Below are 17791 nucleotides of genomic sequence, written 5' to 3' on the forward strand. Positions count from 1 at the left end.
CTATTTTTGGTATTTGCACAAACTTTAAACAAGTTTTGTCGCGAAGTTCACAGTTGGCGATTTAAAAAAATTAAGTCGAAGATGCCGAATTTTTTAGTATAAATCGCTTCTCAAGAAATAAATCGTCTCTTAAAGTTATAAACGATTAAAGTTAAATGAATAAATAGTACAAAATTTACAATAAAATTATTCGAATTGGTTACACCAAAAAATCATTTACGATACGTGGAACATTATTTAAAATCAAAATCACTAATTTAACAAACAGTTTTTGAATAATAATTAAATTATGAATTCGCATATTATCTTTTTTGCCATTATAAAATCAACAATCGAATAACAATCGATTTCAGTAATTTTACACGTATGTACAGTTGAATTGCTATCTTGCAACGGAATTTCAAATGTTTAAATAAATTATAAATTTTTTATTTATTGATGACTCTGTTAACAATCAGTTATCAAAGTATCAAATTCTTGCTCTCTTTCTTAAGAAGCTAGGATCGCTATTATATATTCCAATTTGCATTATGTTTATTTATTGCAAAATTATTAGTCATATTATTTGTAAATTAAATTAAGTTAACAAATACGTATTAAATGATCATAATAACTTGAAATTCGAGATTAGCACATTGAAATTGACTAAAAAAATGCTTTTGTTCGTTTAAAAAACTTGCATTTATTGATTTTGCATGGTAAACAATAAATTTCCCACGCCTGTGACGTTACGCTCCTTATATAGTCTCGATTTTGATCAAGTGCCCTAACACATTCAAGCATGTATGTAAGGTAGCGCCGTAGTTTTTATAGCGCTTTTTTCAGTTTTGGATGTGTGACGGGTTGCTGATGCGCAGTGGAAAGCGAAAAAAAGGTGAATCAGACTGGACCGTTACATTAGATTGTTCTGCTGTTCTGTGGCTGAGATTGTCAATGTTGCGAATAGGCAATCTGAATCTCTGTATTCACTCCTTGTGTACGGCTCCAGAGATAAATACTTTTTTTGTATTTTCTAAAGTTCCTTTAATGATTTCATCAATTCTATTTTAAAAGTATTCACTATTAAGACTGTCTGATATAACTTTGTTATCATGAGATTTAGTTTTGGTGAAAATAAAAGAAAAACAGATCTTGAATGGTTGAGTTAAGAAGACGTTGATTAAAAATTAGGATTGAGAATACTGCCACTGATCACTTTGTTATTTCACTGGAAAAGCCTTTGGAAAATCCACTGGAAAAACCTCAGGAAAAACCTCTGGAAACTATCTTGCCTTGGTGGCAGGTTCTGGTAGTCACAAGCGATCTTCCCGGAAAAGCCTCAGGAAAAGCCACTGGAAAAGCCTCTGAAAAGGCTACTGGGAAAGCCTTTGGAAAAGTCTCTGTAAAAACCTCTGAAAAAGCCTCTGGAAAGGCCACTGAAAAAGCCTCTGGAAAGGCCACTGGAAAATCCTCTGGAAATACCCTTGAAGAGGCCACTGGAAAATCCTCTGGAAAAGTCTCTGGAAAATCTTCTGGAAAAACTTCTGGAAAGACCTCTTGAAACTTTCTTAGTTTGACAGCTGGTTATTGTCTTTCTATCCTTGATAGAAGACTGGAAGGCTTGAGATCCGAAGCTGGTTGATCCGCTTGAAATAATGGTTTAAATGAGCCGGTGCACTGATCTTGATATTCTTGTTAAGGACGCTCACAGTGCTTTCTTCCGTTATATCATTTGTTGGAAGAAGGAACAAAATGGTCCAACAAAATGGAGTCGCCTTCTGGTGAGTTACGAAATCAGTTCTAGGTGAATTTGTGACGTCAGAGAAGATTTGGTTCCAATTTCTACTTGTAATCCAAAATATAAAACAAGTATCATCAATAATGGTGTTGTGAGTTAACAAAAAGCAAGACTCAACCTATCTTGATTATATATGGGCGAGATAGAAGACGAAGCCAAACAATTACTTTTAATATTTGTAAAGCCATGACGTCACAACCGTTTACCATAAATCTTGATTTGAGCAAAAAAAAAAAAAAAAGTCAGCCACACAAAAACCACATGTTAAGGGGAAAATTGGAAAATACAGGCCGAAGCCTGAACAAGTGTCAACAATTATTTGATCAATTAGAAAAAAATTGTTCTGTATTACCGGATTATTTTAATGAATAAATATCTGTAAGAAGAGTTGCACTAGAAGATATGTATCTTAGTCGAGAGAAATAATGGCTAACTCGTTCAGGATGAAATCGCCTACAGAATGCTTGAATTCCTGCAGATTTACTAGAAAAACTATTTTGAATATGAATGGCTGGTCGTGCTCCTCCTCGTTTTCTATTTGTATGTATATTGTCACCCTGTCAAGCCACCTTTGTCCTACCAATCACTATATCACTTTTTTCACATCCGTACTCACAGAATGTACTATATAATAAGATCTAGTAGAATCAGACAGTAAGCCGCTGTATTTTCTGGAACATTCTCGACGTAGCCGATAACCTTCGATACTCATACAAATCCTAGAAACGAAAGCTTATAGTGATTGATCGATCTTGGTCTATATACGAGGGTCGTCTGAAAAGTATGTGCAAAAATAAAAACTGATTTTTTTAAGAAATCTTTTTTATTTATCAACATAGTCTCCTTCTAGGCTTATACACTTCATCAAACCCTACTCTAGTTTATTAATCCCTTCCAAATAATAGGATTTGTCCAAGTCTGTAAAATAGGCATTCGTTTCTGCAATCACCTCCTCGTTTGAATAAAATCTTTTCCCCGCCAGCCATTTTTTCATATTAGGAAACAAATAGTAGTTCGACGGAACCAAGTCTGGAGAATAGGGGGGAAGTGAAACGAGTTGGAACCCTATCTCCATCAGTTTTGCGGCCACAACTGCTGAGGTGTGGGCTGGCGCATTGTCGTGGTGGAATAGGACTTTTTCGTGGACCAATCGTGGACGTTTCTCTAGCAACTCGGATTTCAAACGATCCAATAACGATGAATAATATTCACCTGTAATGGTATTACCCTTTTCCAGATAGTCGATGACGATTATTCCTTGCGAATCCCAAAAGACAGTCGTCATAACCTTCCCGGCCGAAGGAATTGTCTTCGCCTTTTTCGGAGTAGATTCCCCCTTAGTAACCCATTGTTTAGACTATTATTTCATCTCAGGAATGTAGTGACGTATCCATGTTTCATCTACAGTGATGAAACGACGCTTAAAGTATTGCAGATTTTGCTGGAACAGCTGCAAACCATTCTTGCAACAATTCACACGATCTCGTTTTTGGTCAATCGTGAGCAATCGCGGCACTCATCTAGCGGATAGCTTTTTGATGTCAAATGTTGGTGCAAAATATTATGTACCCGTTCGCTCGAGATCTACGGTACTAGAAATCTCACACACCTTCACTCTTCTGTCAGCCATCACCATATCATAGATTTTATCAATGATTTCTGAAGTGGTAACCTCAACAGGGCGTCCAGAACGTTCAGCGTCTTTTGTGCTCATATGGCCACTCCGAAAATTTAGAAAATACTTATAAACCATTCTAATCGAAGGTGCACAATAACCATAATGTTTATCAAGCTTCTGTTTGATCTCCTGAGGCGTTTTGCCTTTGAAAAAGTAATGTTTAATCAATACACGAAACTTTTTTTCATCCATTTTTTTACAACCACTCGATTTCTTTGATTGAAACGAATGTAAAACGTAAAGTAATTGGCCGATCTGGCTGAAACTTGGTCTGTGCTCTTCCAAGATATGCCACTAACTGAAAATAACCTTAATACGCACTAGTAGCGCCATCTCTCTAACTTTGCACGGACTTTTCAAACGACCCTCGTAATTTAATAATGTGATTTTGTTTTCTATTTGACACAACTATATAAGACATCAATCATTCTATTTTTATCAGCATAATATTAAAATCATCGTAGATCACAGGATGATTTGCTAGGGGACCTGATGTAGATTCTACAAAGTATTTGTGTGTGTTCTTGATCTAGTGATTATTATTGAATGCTTCACATTGAGAATAACTGTACAAAAATCCTCGGTCCAGTAACATACTAACAAGGAAAGGTACCCAATCCGAACTCACCGATTTTGATGATTTAGATATCTATTGTAGAACATAAAAAAATAAGAGACACGTATTTTTTTTATCGGCTAATTTTCACTTTTAAGGGGTAAAAACCTCCCCTAAAGTTCACCCCCAAAAAGCGTTTTTTTTAATATCTCGGCTTAAAATTAATATTTTTCAGTGAAACAAATTAGAGTTTATTTCTTACAAAAGAAAAAAGTATTTCATGGTGATTTGAAGAGTAAGGGTAGCATCCCCTATTTTTAGGGGTTGAAAACGTATATTTTTTGGCATAATTTTATAATAAAAAAGTTTAAACCGACTAAAAAAAATTGGAAAAAATGTTTAAACATCCATAATAATAAAATTTAGTTGACGTCTTTCGGTGTTTTAATAAATATTAGCCCTAAAGGGGGTAAACCACCCCTAACACAAAATAACTGTAAATATGTAATTCAATACATAATATTTCGTAGAAAGTTTGTATATAGAGGGTTTCGAGGTCGCTGATTATAAATCTGTTATCAGATATTGAAAATTAAAAATGGCAGAACTAATATGGCGGACGGAAATATCGAAAAAAAAATTTTATATAATAAAATAGTTTTAAGTGACTAAAAAAATTGGAAAAAATTTGTAAAGATCTATAATAAACAAATTAAGTTTTTCGGTTTTTTCATAGATACTACCCCTAAGGAGAGGTAAACCACCCCTAACACAAAATAACTATAAGTATACGAGTGTCGTTTGAAAAGTCCGTGCAAAGTCAGAGAGATGGCGCTACTAGTGCGTATCAAGGTTATTTGCAGTTAGTGGCATATCTTGGAAGAGCTCACACCAAGTTTCAGCCAGATCGGCCAATTACTTTGCGTTTTACATTCGTTTCAATCAAAGAAATTGAGTGGTTGTAAAAAAATGGACGAAAAAGAATTTCGTGTATTGATTAAACATTACTTTTTCAAAGGCAAAACGCCTCAGGAGATTAAACAGAAGCTTGATAAACATTATGGTGATTGTGCACCTTCGATTAGAATGGTTTATAAGTAGTTTCAAAATTTTCGGAGTGGCCATATGAGCACAAAAAACGCTGAACGTTCTGAACGCGCTGTTGAGGTTACCACCTCAGAAATCATTGATAAAATCCATGATATGGTGATCACTTACAGAAGAGTGAAGGTGCGTGAGAGTGCTAGTACTGTAGGTAAATTAATCCGTTAAACGTTCTAAACTTATTATTAGCATACTTTCAAGCGTTAAACATGCCAGATAGTGTCACGAATTATCATGAAACAGAGTTGGCCGAAAAAATAAAAGAAATTTTAATAGATGCAACACATGATTACAACGATGTAGAAGTGATTACTGATGACTCTTTGGATTTTCAAGAAGAGTATAAAGACCATAATGCGGAAATAATTAAAGATGAAGTGCAACATCATTTTCCTCATCTGGATATAGCACCAACAAATCAATGTACAGCATATAGTGAAGAACTAGATTTTGAATACAAAAAAAGAGCTATAGATTTTTGGAGAAGTAGCATAACGAAGAAAAATTTAAGTCTAAAAACAGTGCAAACAGATTCAAAAAAGTATCATCTATTAGTCAGCTACGTTGTTGGGCTCATTCAATTAATAAAGATGTTACGTATAGAGAAAAAGTAGCAAAAATTTGTCAGTATAATCTGGATAATTTGAAAGCAGCTCTAACAGTTCAATTAGCCATGGTGAAGATATAATTCGATGGGCCTTACAAGCTAAAAAAGAAATTGGTTTTGATGACATTAGATTCAAAGCTTCTAAACATTGGTTACTCAAATTTAAGCAAGCACACAGAATAGTTTCTAGGAAAAGAAATAAGTTCATAACAATAAAAATGCTAGAAAGTAGTGCAGAACTTACAGCTAAAGCTGAAGCATTTATCGATGACGTTAAATCGCGTATACCAAGGATTGGACTCGAAAATTTGTATAATTTAGATCAGAGCGGATTTCAGCTAGAAATGCATTCTGGAAGAACATAAGCAGTAGAAGGAGAAAAGCAAGTGCAATGTCTGGTACAGTCAATTTCAGCAACAACGCATAGTTATAATATACAGCCACCAATATCAGCTACTGGACAACTGTTGTCATCGCTATTTCTCGTTTTAAAGGAACCAAGTGGCAAGTTTGGCCCTATTGTAGAAAACATATTTAGACCAGGAAACGTGTACCTGGAAGTATCCAAATCTGGAAAATTAACAACAAGTAAGGGAACTAATAACAATTTTTACATTGTAATATCGTTGATCAATTAATTAGTAAGTCGTTTAATTGCAGATCACTTCAAAATCTGGTTGGAAAAAATATTTTATCCCCATGTAGGCCATCACATAATATTAATACTTGATTCTTGGAGTGGTCATTGTGACAAAGTTATAGAAGAAACGATGCCACAAAATAAAATTATTAACATAAAAAAAATTCCAACTGGAACCACAGAAAAAATACAACCACTTAATGTCTATGGATTCCGTATTTGGAAAAACTTTGTCCGAACATTTTCTGATAATGTAATGTTAATGGATCATGATATTAATTTACATGTAATAAATAATATAATTAAACTTCAACCATTTGTTCACAACCAACTGTCGTCACCGAGATATGTAGATTTCTTTAAATATTCCTGGTATAAAAGCGGTTACGTCAATAAAAACCAGATAAATTTGATAATCCTATAGATTTCAGTTTTGGAAAGTCTTGTGCAACACACTGTGAAATAGAAGGGTGCACAAACATTGCAATTGTACGATGTGGTTGGTGCAAAAAAGCATTGTGTTTTAAATACTTTTATGAGGATTACCATTATTGTAAAAACTTAGTAAAATAATATATTTTATTATCAATACAAAAAATGCACTATGGCAAAAGATAAAAGATTGTAGATTATTATTATTATACTCTAATATTATAAACAAAAATACATTATAAGTTAAATTTACAATAAAGGAATTTCAATAACATTCTGATAACAATTTCTACGGAATTGATAAAACTGCTTCACACACAGAATTTTCTTGTTTACAAATTTAGGAATTTGTGGTGGTTTGGTTAAAAAGCACAGGCATCTAGCCTATTTATTGTTTAGGGGTTTAGGGTTTAAGGCTCTTTAGTTCACATGTACAGGCTACAAAGATCAAACATTTGTAAACAAGTTTTGATGACAGTTAAAATTTTTTTTTGACATTTTCGTCCACCACATTACTTCCGCCATTTTTAATTTTCAAAATCTGATATCAGATTTGTAAAGAGCGATCTCGAAAACCCCTATATACAAACTTTCTACGAAATATTATGTATTGAATTACATATTTACAGTTATTTTGTGTTAGGAGTGGTTTACCCCCCTTAGGGGTAATATTTATTAAAACACCGAAAGACGTCAACTAAATTTTATTATTATGGATGTTTAAACATTTTTTCCATTTTTTTTTAGTCGGTTTAAACTTTTTTATTATAAAATTATGCTAAAAAATATATCTTTTCAACCCCTAAAAAATAGAGGATTCTATCCTTACTCTTCAAGTCACCATCAAATACTTGCTCCTTTTGTAAGAAATAACCTCCAATTTATTTCACTAAAAAATATTAATTTTAAGCCGAGATATTAAAAAAATGCTTTTTGGGGGTTAACTTTAGGGGAGTTTTTTACACCCTTAAAAGTGAAAATTAGCCGATAAAAAAAATATGTGTCTCTTATTTTTTTATGTTCTACAATAGGTATCAAAATCATCAAAATTGGTGAGTTCGGATTGGGTACCTTTCCTTGTAAGTAGAACAATGAAATCAAAATAACCGGCTTTATTGATGAGATTTCTCGTATCATTATTGTCACACCATTCGACACTTTCACTATTCAAACTTTGACTTTGATTGAACAATCAAATTTTTTCGTGACATTAGCCAGTTTTTCATGACCTTAGTCATTCCCTAATTCTTTGACTTATTTATTTCAATGGCGTTGATTTCATAGCGAATCTCTTCGAAAATCAGATAGACGGTATTATTGACAAATTTAGCTTTATTACATACTGTCTCATCTGACGCTGTCAATTTTCCAAAGACGTTAAGCATGCTGCGTGATGATCGAAGAATCAAATCTTAATGTTAAATTGAAATCCGAATTTCTACGCTGTTGTTAAATGACGATGATGAGTAATATTGATGTGCATGAATCTTATAATGAGCGATAGAATTATCGAACGCGACACTTGATTGAATGCTTAGATTTTTTTCCACTTCGTTGAAAATAACAAAGTAGTACACAGGTTACTTCTCATTAGTGCTTACGACCTTCAGACCGAGTTTCCTTAGAAATTATATGTTTCGACATGTTAGCTTTTCGGTAGTTCGCTGTCGATTGATGCTTTGTTGATATAGTAGACTACTTATATATCTATTCTTAACCTTTCTATTGAACATAAAACCCATTACCTTGTCACCTTGATGTAAACTTGTACGGAGATGATTTCTCCACGAAAGCTTACCAAATTGCCGTCTTGATCATTAATACGTATTTGTAAATGATCAATAGACTTGTAAGTTATTGGATGATAAATGACGAGGAAAGAAACTTCAACGATTTTATACCTTGGTGGGAAATAGTAAGAAAAAGGAAGTTCTTAAAATCAATGAAAAAATATGCCTGAATTTTTATGACGAGTTTACAGAACATTTGTTGTTTTTACAGTTAGTAAAATTTTTGTAAAATCAAAAAATTGCTCATAATGCTTTCGAAAAGTTCTCATGTATTCTTTGCCTAGTTCTAAGGACATTCCACTTTTATCAATTTTCTGTTTAAATGTACTATTTAAAAAAAATTTTTTAACCGCAAATAACTTCTTTTTTCGTATTTGTCGTTTTCGCAATTTCGCTTGGTAATATTCGCGACTAACAATTTTTCACACATTTTGTGCTTGAGAGTTCGTAGCAATCTAGATTCCGTGTATTTTAGCTGAAAATATTTTAGAACTCGGATTTTACACGTGGTCCGCTTGCACGACATCGTGTCTGAGGAGAGACACTCGTCCGAAAAAGTCATTGGTGCACTAAAATAATAAACCGTCATGTACGTTATTCTTTCGAAGGATACAGTATTTAACTATTTACTTCCATAATAGAAAATTTAAATTTTCAAATAATGTAAATTTAAAAAAATGACGATTCTGAATCAACTCAGGATTTTAATTCTGATGTAAATGAGTATGTAATAATACCTGATCCAGTCAACTCAGGTTCTGATGAATATTTGGAGGCAGATAATGAAAATTTTGAGCTAGAAATTTCATTTCCAACTCTGTCATATCAATCTATTTTTCATATTTATACAGAAACTCAAAAAAAGTTAGAGCCAAATCATGAATTTTCATGGAATAATGGAGAAACAATTTTTTCTAGGAATTTAGATAATGATTTATTTATTGTGGTAAGAACAAGCATTGGAATAAATTTATCGAAGTGGCCACTTGACTCCAGAGTAGTATAATAAATTATCAGTCCGCTTCTACTTGGAACTTAAAAAAAACTATCTAACTATCATATTTTTCTTGAAATATGATAGTTAGATAGTTTTATTTACTGGTGAAAAATTATTTCACCTGTTCAAATTTAGTCGTTCACTTGGATAAATGTAACATATGAACTGTTCGTAAAGACAGAATAAAAGAAAAGCATCCTAGAGAATCGTTCAAAGTAAGTCATGATACCAATAGTAACAGTAAATTCATCACTGTCATCGATTCAAAAAAAGTTTTCATTTTATCTATATTGTTGGTTTTACTACTGTGATCGAAACAAGCAGTATGCTTACTTTTCGTCTGACTCTCTCCTTCTTCCCCCTTTTCTCGAAAAAGCCACAGTGGCCAGCCTTGGGTGTATATTAGAAATGTGCCTAACCATTGGCCTTTAGTTTCAGCGCCAATGATTGCTGATGAGCGGCCGAAGAGACTCGAAGGGCTCCAATAATGAAAGCGAAAAGAATGAGAGAGAACGAGCAAGAGAGAGAGAGTGCATGCACTATGCACGTCTAGGTAAGCATGCAATGCACGACTAATAAGCGTTGCGTTGCATGTCGCCTAAAAATTGTAGGTCAAGTGAGGATGAAGGAGAGCGCAAGCCGAGGACCGTAAGAAAATGTGGTCAGCAATTAGTCGTTCACTTCCTTCTCATCCGCCCTTGCAAGAGCATATCAGTAGGCTTTTGCAAGGAAGTGAATGACTAGAACTCGATCGACTATTGTACGTCGCACCCCCGCTGTGAGAAGAAAGAAATAGCGAGTATATCCCTGCAGGCATAGTCCAATAAGGACAGTGACGCAGCCCAGCTGTCCACGCAGTACAAGGGAGGCAGCCCTTTGTTGCGAGGTATTGGCGCCAGATTAGCGAAGAAGAGGTGCCACCCAACGTAGTTTCGCCTCACGCCAACTAGCCCGAAAGAAGACAAGGCCAGGTTTTCCTTTTTCTATCTCTAATCTCTCTCATCATGACAGACTTGTGATCGCAGTAGATTTAAGTGCGTTAATACTCGCTAGCCAGGCGTTCACTCACCGGCTACCTGAAATTTCTTTGTGTTTCGAACAGTGTCTCGATAGGTTAACTGTCGGTGACAGGTAATGGACTGCCTAGGCGTTCACCCGCTGGGCAGTTCACACCTAATTTGTTCCGGTCACGAAGATTGTATTCGTATGTGTTCGTTTCTGTTTCTTTCTTAGTGGTAAAAGATCTATTTTGAGTTTGTTTGTTCGTTGTTTATTAATGATTAGTAATAAGATTTTGCATTCTGATAAACGGTGTGTATATAATTGTGGACCTTTTCCTCTCTTTTTTTCTTCGATTGTTGAGAGCGAAAGTACCTCTCTTATTTCCGCTATAAAGAATTGGTAGCAAAAGCGCGGCGATGACGCACCTCTCTGTTATATATTATCCCTTGTAGATATTAGCAATCGAAGCAGGAACAGAGAAAATGGTCGGATTCGGGTTAACTGGATTCGCCAATAATTTGAACGAACATAAGAATTTCTTTGTGTGCTAAGAGCAACGTTAGTGTGCGATGAATTTTGTTTCGATATTTCAGGAGTCTTTGTTATTGTCATCAGTGACTTTTCCGTGGTTGAGGAATCGGATGACTGCGTACATGTATCATCAATTTGCTTTGACGCTAGACTCGGGTAAAACACCGCTTTTTTTTACATTTTATTCCAGTACTGCGTATGTATTGAACGTAATAGTTTCAATTTATTCTAATCCAATGAATCGAATATAGTACTTTGTCACTGAATACTCCAAGAGTCCAAAAGTAACACAATGAATTTTTAGTAATTTTCAGAAATATTTCTCTCATTCACGCTTCCCAGATTTCAAAGCTCGCATTAATATATTTTCTAGAGTAAATATGGTTTCCCTAACCCGGGGTCCAAAATCTTCACTAGCCTCTTTTAATACTAAAAAGAAAGGTGAAAGCAACTTACCCTCTGCTATGTTTTGTACTTCCTTAATTTCTTCATATAGCAATGTTCCATCAGTGCGAATTTCCAAATTAAATCCACTTTGATCGGAATCAAATACGATTTTTGCATCATATTTTGTAAACATCTGTCGGACTGCAGCTTTAAAAGATTCACACTTGTTTCTATTTCATTAATTGTCATCAATGAAGCTTTTTTAACAAATTTAGTCATTTTTCGTGATACGATATTGTCTTTCTTTTTAAATTACCTTACCAATTCAATATCATGAATAGTCAGTTTTGATGTAATGACTTCGTTTAAATTATTTAAAATTTAATTAATTTAAATTTTAAGTAATTTTTTGTATCTGTTACCCCCAACTTCCTCAACTTCTTGTTTCCATCATCGAAATTATTTCTCGTTACTTACTAGTCAGTACCTGTTCCGTACAGTATTTAATGAGTAAGGCTTACTTCTTCAACTTAACCTTTAAGTTTTAAAGGTAAAATTTTTAGTCAAATTTTTTAATTTATAAATTTAAAAATCAAAAATACGAATAATGCATACAAGAGCAATGTATTAACAATAAATTAATATACGAGGTTAGTAGTAGGGGCTAAGGGGATCCTGATCCACTTACCATCCGATTTTTCGATGCCCACTCTACCGACGATCAGTAACGTTATAAATCCTCATATTGGCGATCTATGAGCTGCTTTATCGACTGATGTATATCGACCTGCTTGACGGGAATCGTTTGCGACCGACTGTGTACCGACGTGCAGACCCCATGGGCCTCGCCGACAATTACCGATTCTTGTATCGACGTGCAGATCCCATGCCCCCGCCGGCAGTTACCGACTCTTGTATCGACGTGCGTGCCCCTGGCCCCATGCCCTATGCCCCATGCCCCTTGTTCCATACCAAAATAAAAAATGTTTGCTTTATGCTGATTGGTTGTGACTGAGTAGAATGTATAGTTGGGAGTTTCATGATCTCAGTCAAAATGAATGAAAAAATATGTATGTCTGTGTAAGTATAAAAGCTTTTTGATTATCAAATTTCAATTCTTTATATAAATTCAATCAAACATCCACCGAGAGATTTTAATTTTATATCCCGCTCTGTCACTTCTTTCTTAAAATTCTCATATGAAGATTCGTTCTGGACGATAAGTTCGTTGACTTTATTGGGAAGAAAAATATCAAATGATGCATCCAATTCCAGAACGATCGTCACACCATATTTAGCGTGTACTTTTTTCATACCGGTGATAGCGTAGAGAATATTTTGCTCCAAATCTTTAAGTTTTTTTGTGAGTAAAAAGCTTGGAATTTTTGCAACTAGATTGATAGCGTCCGTGGTGTTTTATCTCTGAACCGATCAAAGGAAGAGAAAACGTAAGTTATATGTATTACAAAATAACGTATTGAATATTTAAGTATTGTAGTTATAAAGTCAACATTTTTACATACATATTCTTTTTAATATTGAATGAATATAATTATGCTTGATACTACACATGATGTAGAAAACTGAATGAATGGTCACCTTATCAATGCTGCGTATATAACCTTGCCCCCACTCCTAGTTCACAGTGTCATACCCCTCCTCTTCATTCTGTAAAGATAATCTATCCATCACATCAAAATACATTTCATCGTCACTATTGGATGCTAAAGTCACTGAAGTACTTTCTGATGTATAATATTCTTCATCAATATAAGCATCATCGTCGTCGTCGTCAGAAATCTTACTCTGCGATGACAAGATTTGTTCTTCCTCATCATCAGTGTCTGATGGCATATGTTGTAAATGAAAAGAAGGTTTTAGCCATCTTTTAAGTGCCATCACATTTTCAAGTACACAATTTTCTGACCAACCAGGTTGATGATAAGAACAGACAGTGGGTCTTCGAAATCCTGGTTCGTGTAAAGAAGGACAACCCATTTCCTCTTAATCAAATACGTGAGCCACGTATCGTGAGAGCCACTCTACCTTCTGCCGTCCCTTAACATAGATTCTGACTGAATCATCGTCAGAAGCTGAACGACCTAAGTTCTCTATAATTTGAGGATGTTGATCGTACGGTATATTGCTTGCATTCCAATCGATTCCATGGAAGTTTTGCATGAGCCAGGAGTTCTCTCTTTTCGAATGACTGGGAAGATCTTCCCAAGGACATGGTGGTGAAAAAATAAAATGAGATGGTGTCAAATGGTCATTGTTGAGATTGATGACTGCAAGCTCTTTGAATACATGTTCATTTTTTAACTTGAAAGCTTGTACGTCAACGACAATTTCCATAGCGAATCTACAATGAAATAGCGGAAAAAATTAGTCTTTTTTATGAAATGAAGAGTTAGAGTATGTATTGAATTTTTTTCTTACTGTATAAAAGGTAGACAACGTGCCAAGATTAATATGCTCAATCAAATGAATTAATGATTAATAAGTCAATGAAATTTATATATTTTTCCCCCCACTCAATCTGTAACCCCTACTACAGAGCTTGGTTATATCCTTTTTTACACATGAAAACATAAGAAAAAAAATCCAAGTTCTTGTTATAGTGCTCGTTGTGATAAGTAGTACAGCGCTAGTCACTCTGCGCGCGCATAATACAAAGTCCTCTGGTTATGCGCGAATCAGTCAACTTATGCGCGTAAGACAGCGTCCATAGCTATGTTCCTTTAAGAATGAAAAAAAAATTCTAAGTTCTCATTGTAGTGCTCACTGTGATAACACACAAGTTCTGCATACCTTGCTGATGTATATATCAGAGTTCATTTCAGCGACTCAGACCTCTTACGCTTAATGCGTATGCTGCTAAGTCCAGAGTTAGTCTACAGCGCTAATTCGGTATAGCGTAGCGGTTAATAAGTCAATGAAATTTATATATATTTTTTTCCCCATTCAGTCCATAACCCTATTACAGAGCTTGGCTATATCCTTTTTTAAGCATGAAAACACATGAAACTATCCAAGTTCTTATTATAGTGCTCATTGTGATAAGTAGTACAGCGCTAATCACCTTGCACGCGCATAATACAAAGTTACTTTCAGTGCACGCTTTTCGTCGAAGCGACTAAGATCTTATTATATTTAATGCGTACGTAGTCAACTGTCTTTATACGTAGGAGAGTCGATCTCGTATTCTGATGACTAAGTCCTCGCTCTACACCGCTCCCTGTGTTGACGAAGTACAACAACGTCAATCAGCTTGCGTGCGCGCTGAGTTCATATTTCATCTTAGCGACTAAGACCATATCGAATGCATCCGCAGCTTAACATATACACGGTCGAAAGAAAAAACTTAAGTACGCGCCTACAAAACGTCAACCCAACCTTTCTATAGTGATACACTAATTCTATGCGCTCAGAATACAGCAAAGTCCCTTTAAATGCGTTTGAATGGCACACCGCTAGTTAGTCGCGGCTAGGTCAGAATGGACTTAGTTCGTGCGCCAGCACTCGCCACTCATAAGAGAACTTAGTCACGTGAGTCTAATATAGTGTTAGCCGTAGAGCAGTATAGCTATGAGCCATGTGCTCATGTTTACACCCCCACCCCCTACACATACACATATTCATGAATTATTATAAATGAATGCACATCATGCGCACACGTCAATTGATGGTTGAACAGCCTCATGTCTGCACCATACCGACTGTATGGTCAGCGCGCTTAATTTGACTTTGAACATTTTAAAAAATTCATAAGCATTGGTACTTATAAATTAGCAGTTTGATTAAACCTTGTTGATTATAAGTATCAATGCACTCGATGTAATAGACTTTTTCTTAAAAATTTTTTTGAAGTTCATGAGAAACTTCTAATTTGAAAAAAGGTAATTAATCTTATTAGGACTTAGCGCGTACATGCATAAAAATAAAAAGGTTTTAGTTGCGTGCGAGTATAACGCTGCAGGATCTGAGATCTGAATGACTCTGAGTGCAGCTACGCGCCATAAAGTAGCCTTTGATCTTCTATATATATGCTGCACACGCATACTCACACATCTTTGCACCAGTGCGAGCGCGTATAGTTTGAAACTCTATGTCATAAAAATTTGAGACGCTGCGCTATAGCTCGAGTATTCCAATATTTTCAAAACAAAAATAAAACATTCCATGTAGTTTAATTTGAAAGAAATATAAATTTAGCATCAGTATAAAGTAATTTATTGTGCAGTTCAAACGTGTGTGAAAGACAGAAAGAAAAAAAAATGCGGTATTTCTTTATTATGGACATATGTAAACGTAATAAATTGTGAAAGAGCAAGTGAACATAGGATTGATCCGAGAATTCATCATTTGAAGATACCTCCTTTCCATCTACGTACTGTAAGTATATTTATGAACTAAAAATTTATATTTTTAAGAGTAGTTTTAAACAGCATCATAATTATTTTATGTTTTCAGGCACCAGAATTCCACCAACGTACACGCTATGAGAATAATGACGTTGGAATGCAAACTGATGAAATAATGTCAGTGGATCAAACGGTAGAAATCAGAATTTTAGAAGATACAAAATCTGTTGGTGTGCAAGTCGGTGAAGTTACTACATGTAGCGTCAATGTAAGTATTGACATATTAAAATGTGTAAATTAATAGAAGCTTGTGAAGTAAAGTGTTTTTTTTATTTTAGTATGTATCACAACCTATTGCTCAAACCAGCGAGGTTACATGTGATGTTGAAAATGTGAGTGTTGTAATTTTACAATTAATTATAATTTTAGAAGCTTGTGGAAGTTAAGTTATTATGTTTTCAGCAGTCTGCTATTCAGAGCAATAGAGTCAGCATTAAAATGTCTGATGTACTGAATAGTGAGGCTAATCATGCTACTAATAGTCAAGTGAGTGTAATAAAATCATTAAAAAATTATATATATATATATATATATATATATATATGGGTCATTCTAATACTTCTCGTCAAAACCGTGCGCACGGGGTCAACCGATTTTGACGCCAATTTTTTTCTAGATTTCATATGTCAAAATATGACGTCTTGAATTTTTTCAGATTTTTTTAAGCAGATCTAGGGTCCCTAGATTTTTTCAAAGTCCCTAAATCGACCAAAAATCGGTCAAAAAATGGCCATTTTCAAAGTGTCATAGAATCGTCAATTTTGAAGCTACAGTAACGGGCGAGAGATCATTCTCTTTTTCTTTTTAAGAGCTTTCCATTGGTATATTTCAAAATAAGTTTATGTGACCCGGAAGTAGCTAAACGGCCAGGAACGTAAAGCACATTTTATTCGATTTCCTCTTATCTTTAAAGCTCTGTAAAATTGTCAATTTTGAATATTTTTCATCGCACAAGACACCATTTTTTTGGTCTTTTCAAGACAAAAAAAAACAAGTCTTCATACGTAAGAAAATGTTCAAAATTGACGGAGATACTGCCCTTCCAAGTTTGCAATTTTAGCAAAAAACGCATTTTTTGCGATTTTTGAGTGCAGTTTTCAATACGTTTACCTATTTCTTTTGAGCTAAAAATTTCAGGAAATGTTCCAGAAGTGTTCAGAAATAGGGGGAAAAAAGTTCCGTAATTGGCATCGGGCTCCATCAAACGATAAATGGCATGTATTTTCATCAATTTTTTTATGTTTTTCCTCTATTCTTAAATAATTATGGAATCCTAAAAAAAAAATTTTTTCCTCTTTTCTTTGTCAATTACATTGCAAATGTTTTTCTGGTTATCGATATTTATAATATTTGGTTTTAGAAAGATAATTTAATTTGACCAGACATATATTAAGTTATGCAAAAAAAAACATTCAATTGATGTATACGGTAACTAAAATATTTTAAAATATTTAATGAATCAAAAAATTTGGAAATCGTCTTCGTCAAATTAGTGAAATATCAATTAGATTTTGATAAAAATTCGAACATCACATCATTTGTAATATCAGAAAAATGTTCAATTTCTACATGTATTTATGAATGCTCAAAAATAATATATGTACAATTTAAAAAAAAAGAGATGTCAAACCGCAAATTAAAAAAAAATATATTGACACTAACACTCTTATGTATATTATCCTCTATCTGTTAAATAATTTTGGAATCCTGAGTATTTTTTTTCATTATAAGTGTGTAAGTATAGCAAATTGATATTTAAAGGATCGCACATTTATAATAATCATTTTTCTGAGTCCGAAACAGTTGTCATTTTTGATCCATCAGAGGGCGACACGAGGTAATGAAGTAGCGAATAGGATCACTAGA

General features: G+C 34.3%; 1 protein-coding gene across 2 annotated transcripts in view; it reads left to right on the plus strand.

Annotated features, from left to right (window-relative positions):
• The window catches only part of LOC131663273 (vesicular acetylcholine transporter), an 897411-nt gene that overhangs the window by 331534 nt on the left and 548086 nt on the right, over nt 1-17791 (plus strand). The window lies entirely within an intron of this gene.

This window comes from Phymastichus coffea, unplaced genomic scaffold (assembly GCF_024137745.1).
Source record: "Phymastichus coffea isolate CEN01 unplaced genomic scaffold, Cenicafe_Pcof_1.1 PCOF00032, whole genome shotgun sequence".
NCBI lineage: Eukaryota > Metazoa > Arthropoda > Insecta > Hymenoptera > Eulophidae > Phymastichus > Phymastichus coffea.